This window comes from Globicephala melas, chromosome 14 (genome assembly GCF_963455315.2).
Source record: "Globicephala melas chromosome 14, mGloMel1.2, whole genome shotgun sequence".
NCBI classification, from domain to species: domain Eukaryota; kingdom Metazoa; phylum Chordata; class Mammalia; order Artiodactyla; family Delphinidae; genus Globicephala; species Globicephala melas.
This window is the reverse complement of record NC_083327.1, coordinates 48266582-48281106: the sequence shown is the minus strand read 5'-3', so window position 1 is coordinate 48281106 and position 14525 is coordinate 48266582. Positions and strand designations below refer to the sequence as shown.

Genomic DNA, 14525 nt, shown 5'->3' with positions numbered 1-14525 from the left:
ATCCTACTCTCCCACCTGTCCTCCAGCCCCAAAGCTAGCGAAGCAGTAGATACCTGCATGTCTGTCTCTAACCTCAACTCTTCTTCCAACTTTCTAACTTGACCTTTAGCCTCCAGTTTGGCATCGCTAACCAGATGAACTGCTCACAGTAGAGGCCACCCTGTTGCAGCAGCCATCCATTTCCCTTCTTTGTCACAGTGTACTCTGCACAGCTCCTCAAACAAGCACATTAGACCAGCTGACGTTTTGGGGGCATCCCCATACCCACACAGTGGTCCACAAGCATCTAACATATAGGCCATCACCCCTACATAGAAGCCAATGTCCAACTCAGGATTTCCCCGCAAATGCCTCTTTCCCAAGGCCCATTTCTTCAGTGTCCAGACTGACTTGTCAATTGTTGGTTTGCAAACTGAGAGGGAGAGACCAAAGAAATCGGCAAATCACTTCAGATTGGCGTGTGGCAGGCTTAATAGGCAAGGGAACTTACTTAAGAAGCTTGTCTTGGGCAGCTGCAGGATGAGCAGATCTCCGTATCCACCAGCCAGAATCTTAAGTTTATATAGTGGCCTTAACTGGGCTCAGTCACATATACCATCCAGAGGTCTCATCAACATCTTACTCTTTCAAGGCTACATCCTTGGAACAGCTCCCACAGTGGGAATGGTGGGTAGAATGTAGAATGTGGGTCCAAGGACAGGAGAACAGATGAGGTGTCTTCGATTGCCCAGGTCCAGCTTGCAGGTCAACCAGTGGTAACACCATCTCAATGACCTCCTCCAAAAATGCTTCATACCTGGAAGGTAAGTAATCACTATTTAAGAAGAACAATCTTTTACCTCCCTTTTATTTACGCAATGTTTCACAAAAGAAGTGGAATTGTAAACAGTCTGTACAAACGAGAAGGGATATATTTATATGATAATGGAGAGCAATTTTTTAAATACTCAGAAAACAATATAGGAGGACTTCCGGGAAGATGGCGGAAGAGTAAGACGCGGAGATCACGTTCCTCCCCACAGATACACCAGAAATACATCTACGCGTGGAACAACTCCTACAGAGCATCTACTGAACGCTGGCAGAAGACCTCAGACCTCCCAAAAGGCAAGAAACCCCCCACGTACCTGGGTAGGGCAAAAGAAAAAACTAAACAGAGACAAAAGGATAGGGACGGGTCCTGCACCAGCGGGAGAGAGCTGTGAAGGAGGAAAAGTGTCCACACACTAGGAAGCCCCTTCGCGGGTGGAGGCTTCGGCAGGCGGAGTGGGGGAGCTTGGGAGCCGCGGAGGAGAGCACAGCAACAGGGGTGCGGAGGGCAAAGCGGACAGATTCCAGCGCAGAGGATCGGGCCGACCGGAACTCGCCAGCCGAGAGGCTTGTCTGCTCGCCCGCCGGGGCGGGCGGGACTGGGAGCTGAGGCTCCGGCTTTTGTCGGAGCGCCAGGAGAGGACTGAGGTTGGCGGCGTGAACACAGCCTGCAGGGCGTTAGTGCACCGCGGCTGGCCGGGAGAGAGTCCGGGGAGAAGTCTGGAACTGCCGAAGAGGCAAGAGACTTTTACGTCCCTCTTTGTTTCCTGGTGCACGAGGAGAAGGGATTAAGAACGCTGCTTGAGAGAGCTCCAGGGACGGGTGCGAGCCGCGGCTAAAAGTGCGGAGCCCAGAGACAGACATGAGACGTTAGGGCCGCTGCTGCCGCCACCGGGAGGCCTGTGTGCGAACACAGGTCACTAGCCACACGCCCTTCTGGGGAGCCTGTGCAGCCCGCCACTGCCAGGGTCCCGGGATCCAGGGACAACTCCCCCGGGAGAACGCACAGGCGCGCCTCAGGCTGCAACGTCTCGCAGGCCCGCCCCACACTCCGTGCCCCTCCCTACCCCCGGGCCTGAGTGAGCCAGAGCCTCCAAATCAGCGGCTCCTTTAACCCCGTCCTGTCTGAGCAAAGAACAGACGCCCTCCGGCGACCTACACGCACAGGCGGGGCTAAATCCAAAGCTGAGCCCCTGGGAGCTGTGAGAACAAAGAAGAGAAAGGGAAATCTCTCCCAGCAGCCTCAGAAGCAGCGGATTAAAACTCCACAATCAACTTGATATACCCTGCATCTGTGAAATACCTGAATAGACAACCAATCATCCCAAATTAAGGAGCCCTGTGGATGAAAGGCTCTTGGTGCTGCAGCCAGGAGTCAGTGCTGTGCCTCTGAGGTGGGAGAGCCAACTTCAGGACACTGATCCACAAGAGACCTCCCAGCTGCACATAATATCAAACAGCAAAAATTTCCGAGAGATCTCCATCTCAACGCCAGCACCCAGCTTCGCTCAACGACCAGCAAGCTACAGTGCTGGACATCCTATGCCAAACAACTAGCAAGACAGGAACACAACCCCACCCATTAGCAGAGAGGCGGCCCAAAATCATAATAAGTCTACAGACACCCCAAAACACACCACCAGACGTGGACCTGCCCACCAGAAAGACAAGATCTAGCCTCATCCACCAGAACACAGGCACTAGTACCCTCCACCAGGAAGCCTACACAACCCACTGAACCAACCTTAGCCACTGCGGACAGACACAAAAAACAACAGGAACTACGAACCTTCAGCCTGCAAAAAAGGAGACCCCAAACACAGTAAGATAAGCAAAATGAAAAGACAGAAAAACACACAGCAGATGAAGGAGCAAGATAAAAACCCATCAGACCTAACAAATGAAGAGGAAATAGGCAGTCTACCTGAAAAAGAATTCAGAATAATGATAGTAAGGTTGATCCGAAATCTTGGAGATAGAATGGACAATAGAATGGACAAAATGCAAGAATCAGTTAACAAGGACCTAGAAGAACTAAAGATGAAACAAGCAACGATGAACAACACAATAAATGAAATTAAAAGTACTCTAGATGGGATCAATAGCAGAATAACTGAGGCAGAAGAACGGATAAGTGACCTGGAAGATAAAATAGTGGAAATAACTACTGCAGAGCAGAATAAAGAAAAAAGAATGAAAAGAACTGAGGACAGTCTCAGAGACCTCTGGGACAACATTAAACGTACCAACATTCGAATTATAGGGGTTCCAGAAGAAGAAGAGAAAAATAAAGGGACTGAGAAAATATTTGAAGAGATTATAGTTGAAAACTTCCCTAATATGGGAAAGGAAATAGTTAATCAAGTCCAGGAAGCACAGAGAGTCCCATACAGGATAAATCCAAGGAGAAATACGCCAAGACACATATTAATCAAACTGTCAAAAATTAAATACAAAGAAAACATATTAAAAGCAGCAAGGGAAAAACAACAAATAACACACAAGGGAATCCCCATAAGGTTAACAGCTGATCTTTCAGCAGAAACTCTGCAAGCCAGAAGGGAGTGGCAGGACATATTGAAAGTGTTGAAGGAGAAAAACCTGCAACCAAGATTACTCTACCCAGCAAGGATCTCATTCAGATTTGATGGAGAAATTAAAACCTTTAGAGACAAGCAAAAGCTGAGAGAGTTCAGCACCACCAAACCAGCTCTACAACAACTGCTAAAGGAACTTCTCTAGGCAAGAAACACAAAAGAAGGAAAAGACCTACAATAACAAACCCAAAACAATTAAGAAAATGGGAATGGGAACACACATATCGATAATTACCTTAAATGTAAATGGACTAAATGCTCCCACCAAAAGACACAGATTGGCTGAATGGATACAAAAACAAGACCCATATATTTGCTGTCTACAAGAGACCCACTTCAGACCTAGAGACACATACAGACTGAAAGTAAGGGGATGGAAAAAGGTATTTCATGCAAATGGAAACCAAAAGAAAGCTGGAGTAGCAATTCTCATATCAGACAAAATAGACTTTAAAACAAAGACTATTAGAAGAGACAAAGAAGGACACTACATAATGATCAAGGGATCAATCCAAGAGGAAGATATAACAATTGTAAATATTTATGCACCCAACATAGGTGCACCTCAATACATAAGGCAAATACTGACAACCATAAAAGGGGAAATCGACAGTAACACATTCATAGTAGGGGACTTTAACACCCCACTTTCACCAATGGACAGATCATCCAAAATGAAAATAAATAAGGAAACACAAGCTTTAAATGATACATTAAATGAGATGGAGTTAATTGATATTTATAGGACATTCCATCCAAAAACAACAGAATACACATTTTTCTCAAGTGCTCATGGAACATTCTCCAGGATAGATCATATCTTGGGTCACAAATCAAGCCTTGGTAAATTTAAGAAAATTGAAATTGTATCAAGTATCTTTTCCGACCACAACGCTATGAGACTCGATATCAATCACAGGAGAAGATCTGTAAAAAATACAAACACATGGAGGCTAAACAATACACTACTTAATAACGAAGTGATCACTGAAGAAATCAAAGGGGAAATCAAAAAGTACCTAGAAACAAATGACAATGGAGACACGACGACTCAAAATCTATGGGATGCAGCAAAAGCAGTTCTAAGAGGGAAGTTTATAGCAATACAATCTTACCTTAAGAAACAGGAAACATCTCGAATAAACAACCTAACCTAACCTAACTAGAGAAAGAAGAACAAAAAAACCCCAAAGTTAGCAGGAGGAAAGAAATCATAAAAATCAGATCAGAAATAAATGAAAAAGAAATGAAGGAAACGATAGCAAAGATCAATAAAACTAAAAGCTGGTTCTTTGAAAGGATAAACAAAATTGATAAACCATTAGCCAGACTCATCAAGAAAAAAAGGGAGAAGACTCAAATCAATAGAATTAGAAATGAAAAAGGAGAAGTAACGACTGACACTGCAGAAATACAAAAGATCATGAGACATTACTACAAGCAACTCTATGCCAATAAAATGGACAACCTGGAAGAAATGGACAAATTCTTAGAAATGCACAACCTGCCAAGACTGAATCAGGAAGAAATAGAAAATATGAACAGACCAATCACAAGCACTGAAATGGAAACTGTGATTAAAAATCTTCCAACAAGCAAAAGCCCAGGACCAGATGGCTTCACAGGCGAATTCTATCAAACATTTAGAGAAGAGCTATCACCTATCCTTCTCAGACTCTTCCAAAATATAGCAGAGGGAGGAACACTCCCCAACTCATTCTACGAGGCCACCATCACCCTGATACCAAAACCAGACAAGGATGTCACAAAGAAAGAAAACTACAGGCCAATATCACTGATGAACATAGATGCAAAGATCCTCAACAAAATACTAGCAAACAGAATCCAACAGCACATTAAACGGATCATACACCATGATCAAGTGGGGTTTATTCCAGGAATGCAAGGATTCTTCAATATACGCAAATCAATCAAGGTGATACACCATATTAACAAATTGAAGGAGAAAAACCATATGATCATCTCAAGAGATGCAGAGAAAGCTTTTGACAAAATTCAACACCCATTTATGATAAAAACCCTGCAGAAAGTAGGCATAGAGGGAACTTTCCTCAACATAATAAAGGCCATATATGACAAACCCACAGCCAACATCGTCCTCAATGGTGAAAAACTGAAGCTATTTCTTCTAAGATCAGGAACAAGACAAGGTTGCCCACTCTCACCACTCTTATTCAACATAGTTTTGGAAGTTTTAGCCACAGCAATCAAAGAAAAGGAAATAAAAGGAATCCAAATCGGAAAAGAAGAAGTAAAGCTGTCACTGTTTGCAGATGACATGATACTATACATACAGAACCCTAAAGATGCTACCAGAAAACTACTAGAGCTAATCAATGAATTTGGTAAAGTAGCAGGATACAAAATTAATGCACAGAAATCTCTGGCATTCCTATACACTAAGGATGAAAAATCTGAAAGTGAAATCAAGAAAACACTCTCATTTACCATTGCAACAAAAAGAATAAAATACCTAGGAATAAACCTACCTAAGGAGACAAAAGACCTGTATGCAGAAAATTATAAGACACTGATGAAAGAAATTAAAAATGATACAAATAGATGGAGAGATATACCATGTTCTTGGATTGGAAGAATCAACATTGTGAAAATGACTCTACTACCCAAAGCAATCTACAGATTCAATGCAATCCCTATGAAACTACCACTGGCATTTTTCACAGAACTAGAACAAAAAAATCTCACAATTTGTATGGAAACACAAAAGACCCCGAATAGCCAAAGCAATTTTGAGAACGAAAAATGGAGCTGGAGGAATCAGGCTTCCTGACTTCAGACTATACTACAAAGCTACAGTAATCAAGACAGTATGGTACTGGCACAAAAACAGAAATATAGATCAATGGAACAGGATAGAAAGCCCAGAGATAAACCCACGCACATATGGTCACCTTATCTTTGACAAAGGAGGCAGAAATGTACAGTGGAGAAAGGACAGCCTATTCAATAAGTGGTGCTGGGAAAACTGGACAGCTACATGTAAAAGTATGAGATTAGATCACTCCCTAACACCATACACAAAAATAAGCTCAAAATGGATTAAAGACCTAAATGTAAGGCCAGAAACTATCAAACTCTTAGAGGAAAACATAGGCAGAACACTCTATGACATAAATCACAGCAAGATCCTTTTTGACCCACCTCCTAGAGAAATGGAAATAAAAACAAAAGTAAACAAATGGGACCTAATGAAACTTAAAAGCTTTTGCGCAGCAAAGGAAACCATAAAGAAGACCAAAAGACAACCCTCAGAATGGGAGAAAATATTTGCAAATGAAGCAACTGACAAAGGATTAATCTCCAAAATTTATAAGCAGCTCATGCAGCTTAATAACAAAAGAACAAACAACCCAATCCAAAAATGGGCAGAAGACCTAAATAGACATTTCTCCAAAGAAGATATACAGAGTGCCAACAAACACATGAAAGAATGCTCAACATCACTAATCATTAGAGAATTGCAAATCAAAACTACAATGAGATATCATCTCACACCAGTCAGAATGGCCATCATCAAAAAATCTAGAAACAATAAATGCTGGAGAGGGTGTGGAGAAAAGGGAACCCTCTTACACTGTTGGTGGGAATGTAAATTGATACAGCCACTGTGGAGAACAGTATGGAGGTTCCTTAAAAAGCTACAAATAGAACTACCATATGACCCAGCAATCCCACTACTGGGCATATACCCTGAGAAAACCATAATTCAAAAAGAGTCATGTACCAAAATGTTCATTGCAGCTCTATTTACAATAGCCCAGAGATGGAAACAACCTAAGTGTCCATCATCGGATGAATGGATAAAGAAGATGTGGCACATATATACAATGGAGTATTACTCAGCCATAAAAAGAGACGAAATTGAGCTATTTGTAATGAGGTGGATAGACCTAGAGTCTGTCATACAGAGTGAAGTAAGTCAGAAAGAGAGAGACAAATACCGTATGCTAACACATATATATGGAATTTAAGAAAAAAAAAAATGTCATGAAAAACCTAGGGGTGAAACAGGAATAAAGACACAGACTTACTAGAGAATGGACTTGAGGCTATGGGGAGGGGGAAGGGTAAACGGTGACAAAGCAATAAAGAGGCATGGACATAAAAAAAAAAAAAAAAGAAAACAATATAGAGGAATGCTAATGTTTCCTTAAAGCTAGGTGAAGTAAAGCAACATAAAAGTCACAGAAACCCAACTTAACTTCCAATTCTGTGGATAATTGAATGTGAATCTTTGATGAGCTAACCTTTGAGTTTTAGTTTCCTCATGGATAAAATGGATATATGACCACCTTTACATGACGTTGTGAGGTGCAGTAAATTATGCAAATAAAGTAATTTATACAGTACATAGCATACATCAGTAAGGTATTATATGTTTGATTAATTCAAAAAAATACCTACTGCATTGGCACTCATATCATCACCATTTGCTTTTGCTGCTACGGTCTACTAAGATGATTCTAGGATACCTAATTCTATAGTCTTAATTTGCCCTATTACTTTGTTTCAAAAGTTTGTCTAATATCAGTAGCCACAACTTTAGAAGTAAAATTCTGGAGGTTAAAGAGTTTTAGTTGTACTCGTAGCCTCTAATTTATATTGTATCAATTTATATCAAATTATATATCATATAATGTCACATTATCCATTGTATATTTTTACCAGCAAAACTTCTTAATGCTCAAGTGTCATGTTTAAATTATTTAATTCTTATCCTGGAAGATTTTGATAGTACATGCGTATCTCACAGTAACTATTTCTAATTGCTCATATTCTTTCAATTCATGTCTACAGTCCAGAAAAATCTTAATTATAACACAACTTGGTTATTATTCCAATTTTAGCCATGTGATCTTGGATAAATAAGTCCATTTCTCTTAGCCTATGGAATGTAAAGATAGATAGACAGACAAAATCAGTCCTATAATAAATGTTCATTAAATGCCATCTATACTAAATTTTTCATTTAAACTTTCTACGGCATAATCTGGGTCACCAACATTTTAAAAATAAAGCATCATCTGATGATTTTTGTCCTTCACATGCTCTCTTGCATCTACATATTCATTTTGATTCCCACTGTCATCCTTCATCTGGACCCTCATCCCCAAATGTCTAAGTGATGATATTAACAGGCTCCCATCTGTTCTTTAGGCCTCCAGCCTCCTTCTCAACAAATCAAAGTCCTGCCAAAATAACTCTTCTAAAATATTTTATACCATGTAACTCTACTTAAAACATTCACTGGCTTCCCTCTGCCCAGAGTGAAATTACCAAAATACATTCCACGGAATAATCACTCCACACGATGCTTCTGAGAAACAAGGTTCTGAGAACATACTGGAAAACACGGCACACTTACCTTCTACTTGAAAAATCACAGTGAAAGTCAATATAACAAAGTCTCCAAAAATATTAACTCCTTACTTTCCAAAAATTTTGATGTCAGGTTCCATCTTTATATAAGACCTCTAACTTGCATATCCAATTTGGATTTCTGGTAGGCTCACTGAGATTAATCTGTCCAAAAAGAGAACTCTTGACTCTCCTACGTCCCTTAATCCTGCTCCTACTCACACATCCCCACTCTCCCAGTTACTCATGACAAGAACTTAAACATCATTCTTGATTCCTCTTCTATTCCTCCCTAACATATCCAAACCATCAGCAAACTATCCGTCTCCTCTCATGAATAAATACTAAAACCGACCAATCGCTTCTTACAAAATACACTGAAAACATGGAAGCCCATTACACTCTTGCACAACTATATGAACTTTCTAAAGGATCTCTCTGCATCCACCCTGATCCTCAAAAGTCCGTTCTCCACAAAGAAGCTAGAATGACACTTTAAAAATATAGAACACATCATGTTACTTCCCTGTACAAAAGCATTCCGTGGATTCCTGCCACTTTCCATCATGGACTAACTGGGACCAGGCTAAACTTCCCACCATAAACAAATATAAAACTGCTCAAAAAAAGGTGAAACAACCATGTTTAGACAATGGATGTTGTTTGTACAGGGGACACAAAATTGAGATTTGTAAGAGAATAATACAAATGTCTTTTCTATCAGAGGGTACTTTCTAAACAAGCAGAGGAAGCAGTCATATTGGGTTGAAGACACAAAGATCAGAATTAGAGGAGATAGAGACTCACATTGCAGAGCAAGTTTCTAGAACAGTGTGGTATACCCAGAAAAAGGGCTCCAGAAATCTGCTTAGGGTTGCTCTTAAGTCTAGTGTTAAATATTAATTCATGCATGCACAGGATAAAATTTAACAAGACTGAGCAAATAATAACTAGAAGCCGCAGGCTGAACAGAGCCCAGAGCTCACAAAGGGCCAGGAGACATTTGAGATTCCATTAGCCATAATAGAGTTGTATTAACTCCTGAGGTAGAGAGAAAAAAGTAGAGATACAGAAGGTCCACATCTTCACAGTAGGACTGAACTATCTCTAGACCAAAGCCTATTCAAAATATATCTTTAAACTCTTTAAAATAAGCCCAGTGAATGAAATTCATATGCACACGACATAACCGTCTGTCAGAACAAAATACAACAGTCTTTAAAACAACAAAATTAAGCAATTAGCAATGTAATATTCAAAAGGTATAGTATCTAATAAAACTTCTATGTATGAAGAAAAGCAAGAGAATTGAAAACTGATATTCATAATTAGAAGTCAATAGAATCAGACCCAGAAATAAAAGAAATGATGGAATTTAAAGGAAATCATGAATAAAATAAAGAGCAAAGTGGAAGATATATAAACAATCACATAGAATTTCTGGATATGAAAAATGTATTATCTGAAACCAAAAAATCATTGAATGAGATTAATAGCCAATTAGGCATTACAGAAACAACAGTGAACTTGAAGATCTAGTGAAGAAAATTTTCCAAAATAAAGTAGGGAATAAATACAGAAACAGAAAATGAAACAGAGCCTCAACAACCTATGGGGGAAATTATCAATTGATGTGTAAGTCCCAAAATTTAAAGAGAGGACACCAGAAAAAAAATTAGAAGACATAATGACTGAAATGTTTCCAATTCCATAAAAACTATATATTCTCAGATTTAAAAGACTAAACAAACCCCAAGCAGGATGAACACAAAGAAAACTACAGGAAATATCATAATTATTTTGCTAGGAACCAGTGATAAAGAGAAATTCTTAAAGCATCCTGAGGAAAAAGACACATTATATAAGAGGAACAAGGCAATAGTAATCACACACTTCATGCTGAAAAGAAACATGAAAGCCAGAAAACATCGTTAAAGGACTGAAATAAAAATCTGTCAACCTAGAATTCAATATAAAATAAAAAAAAATCCTTCAGAAGAACAAAACTGAGAGAATTTATCACTAACAGATCTGTACTATAAGAAATGGTAAAGGAAGATTTTCAGGCAGAAAGGATATCAAGTAGAAATCTGTACCTATACAAAGGAATAAATAACATCCAAAACAGCCAATATGTGGGCAAACATAAAAGTCTTTTTTTTCTTGTTTTGAATTTTTCTAAAACAGTTAAAATTCTAATAAGATCTGTAGTTAATAGTATCATGCCAATGTTAAGTTCCTAGTCTTGAAAAATGTGCTATGTCATGTAAGATGTTAACATTTGGGAGGCTGAGGGAGGAATACACAAAATCACTGTACCATTTTTGCAACATTTTTATAAGTCTAAAATTAGATCAAAATGAAAAATTAATCAAAAACATAAGTTTACTCTTTAAAGCAAAAATAATGACAATGTGGGCCTTCACTGGTGGGGCAGTGGTGATAGTGGTGGGGCAGTAAGAATCCGCCTGCCAACGCAGGGGACACAGGTTCGACCCCTGGGCCGGGAAGATCCCATATGCCGTGGAGCAACTAAGCCCGTGTGCCATAACTACTGAGCCTGCGCTCTGGAGCCTGTGAGCCACAACTACTGAGCTCATGCAACATGACTACTGAAGCCCACGTGCCTAGAGCCCGTGCTCTACAACAAGAGAAGCCACCGCAATGCGAAGCCCATGCACCACAATGAAGAGCAGCCCCCACTCACTGCAACTAGAGAAAGCCTGCGCGCAGCAACGAAGACCCAACGCAGCCAAAAAATTACAAAAAAAAAAAGCCATCCGTAAGAGACAAAAAAAAAAAAAAAAAGACAATGTATTTTGGGGTTTAACATGTAGAAGTAAATTATTTGACAACAATAAAATAAAGAATTGGAGCATGAAATGGATCTGTGCTGTTGTAAGATTCTTACATTAGATATGTGACATAACATTATTTGAAAGTAGACTTTGATAAATTAAAATGCATATTGTAAACCATTGAGCAATTTCTAAAACAATATAAATAAATAAAACAAAAAGCAATAGCTATAAGCCAATAATAGAGATAAGATGGAATACTAAAAAAAAAAATACTAAATTAATCCAGAAGAGAGTTCAGGACAACAGGAAAAAGAGAAAAAAAACAGACAGAACAAATTTAAAAAAACAAATAGCAACACAGCAGATTTAAACCCAACCACTTACATTAAATATAAAAGATTTCAACACTCCAAATAAAATAAAGTCATAAAACAAGGATGAAAAAATGTAAATGGACTGAAACCACAGAAAGTATATTCTGTGGCCCAAACGTAATTAAGTTAGAAATCAGTAACAGAAAAGTCTTGCTTGTCTTACTACACATGCATATTGTGATATGTCATTGGCTTCCTCTGGTTGTTAAAGTACCTAAAGCTGTCTTTCTTGAAGTATGTGGTAGATACTGGAGTTCCACTAGTTTAGTACTTGCACCAACCATCTTTTTTGAGTATCCTTCCTATACTTACCAGCTTAGAACATCAACAGCTGTATTACCATTAGCTTATGGTTAGGGTCATAGACAGGCCCTAATTTCTGTGTCAGCCAGAGAAAGAGAGTAACAGGACGCAGCAGCCATGGATGAGGAGATGGACTCTTCTTGCAAGCAGAGGCCTTTGATTCTTCAGGATAACTCTAGCAGAGGTTCTAGCATTTGGTCTGATATTCTAAGTTTCTGTCTGTGTGTGAAGCAGCAGTAGTAATTTTCCTGATTCAAAAGCCAGTTCTGTGATGAGGTTGGTTATTTCTTCTGGTTACTGATGTTCCTAGTTTTATATTTTTAAAACTGGTTTCCTGGCACTCCCAAGATTGTGTAGGTTATGAAAATAACCTGTAATAAATTCTTGTTTGCTTATTCCTGAAATGAAGAATTCTGACAAATATATGGAGCTCTGAGTATTCTTCAGAGACCTCCCTCTCCATCATCGCTGGAATTGCACAACTGAATTTCTGTTTATGAAGTGAAAGCAGCTCCTCAGAATAACTATTTCAGTCTTCCCTTCGCTCCTGGGAATTTGTCAGTACAAAGTCCACCTGCTTCTGCTGAGGTCTCTTCACCTACTCATGCAGGCTTCTTGGAAAGGATCTAAGGGAATGCCAGGTTGGAAATCTAGTTCATTTTTGGTCCTTAGTAAATAAATTTCATAACTATCAAATTGTGGGAGTTCAGGTTAAACAAGTATAATCACCAAATTCTGTCCTATTGTCAGAGAAAGAAACTCCAGAATTCGCCTCTCACCTTTTATTTCTCAAGTGTTTATAATACCTGTCCTCTGTGGCCCCCAATCAGCTCACAGAATCTCTGAGAGGGACAAAGAATCTTGTCTGAATACTACACAGCTTGAATGATAGCATCTAAGGTAGGCCTAACCTCATATCCAGCTCTCTGGTTGACTGAAGCCCTGTAACGGGAAGAGAAGAGAAAGCAGCATGCTTCCTCATCCCCATGAGGGCAAGGGTGAGATTAAGAGCACCTCATCAATTCTCTCCAACTCTTAGCCTCTCTAAGCTCTTTTAAAGACTGTGTGTGAAAGGAGAGCTAAGGTTCTCAAAACCAGTTCTCAGGTACCTTAATTTGGGATATGGGAATACCTGTCATGTAATATTGTGTTCTCAGTCTCTGGGCCTAAGCAGAAATTTAGATGAAAGACTATTTAACCTATTTTAAACAGTTCATCACATTATATTTTGTACCCTAGCCTAATAATCTGCTTAAAATCCCCAAAATGTCATGCTCATTGCCATTTTCTCAACACTGCTTATCCATTTTCTACTCACTAAAAGCAACCTTCAGCTAACTTTAGGGCTTCTTTTTCCAAGGGCCAGCTCAATATTACCTCTTCTATGATGACTACTCATTTGAGTTTATCACTTTTTACTTCTGTGCCTGTACCACTTACTAGGCTCTTAGACAATGAAAGACACTCCAAACACAATACTAGTGCTTCATACCTTCCTGTTGTGCTCATGACAGACTCACTAGTCATTCTTGGTACTCTTTCTGGCTAAGGCATTGGGTGGAGTCTTCATAACACAGCTCTGCAGACAACTATGATCAACCAATCAGTGTTGAAGCATGGCGGGAAACCTATTTCACATACTTGAATTTTTAATAGAATTTCTACAGGTATATCCCATCAATAAATTAAAAGAGGCCAGAGAGCATATACCAATTCTTTTACATCCCCAGTGCTGAAGACAAACTAAGGTCTCAGTAATATTTGATGACTTTTACTACAATGGCTTTTAAGAGTGGACTGACTTTTAGTGCTTGTTCTCCTGCTGTTTTGTCAGTTAGTTTCTTGTAGCAAACACGTAGGAAGATCCTAATGTATTTTTAATGTTTTAATTCATAAGTTGGCAGTTGATGATTATATCAATTTAAAATATTTTGCATGTTTGAAATATTTCATATTTTTTTAAATGATATGATGAAGGACAGAATCCCAAGGAGTAGAAACTCTTATCACAGTACATTGAATCATGAAGAAGATCTGCAGGCATGTGTGAAACACAAACGATCAAATAAAACAAATGGGAGCCCAGGTGCACTTTGTTTAAGAAAAGAATATAAGAAGCACATATCTGGATCATGCAAAATGATATCCAGAGAGGCAGAATTAAACTCCTTATCCTTTCTTGATACACTTTCACTGTGATATAAATTAGAAGGCTCCATGTTTAGGCCATCCAAAATTTA

General features: G+C 39.2%; 1 long non-coding RNA gene across 1 annotated transcript in view; it reads right to left on the bottom strand.

Annotated features, from left to right (window-relative positions):
- Positions 1 to 507: 507 nt before the first annotated feature.
- The window catches only part of LOC115851197 (uncharacterized), a 268333-nt gene continuing 254315 nt past the window's right edge, over positions 508 to 14525 (bottom strand). Inside the window, exon 6 of the long non-coding RNA XR_009558841.1 lies at positions 508 to 796. This is a non-coding gene — a long non-coding RNA (uncharacterized lncRNA). The remainder of the gene's footprint in view (positions 797 to 14525) is intronic.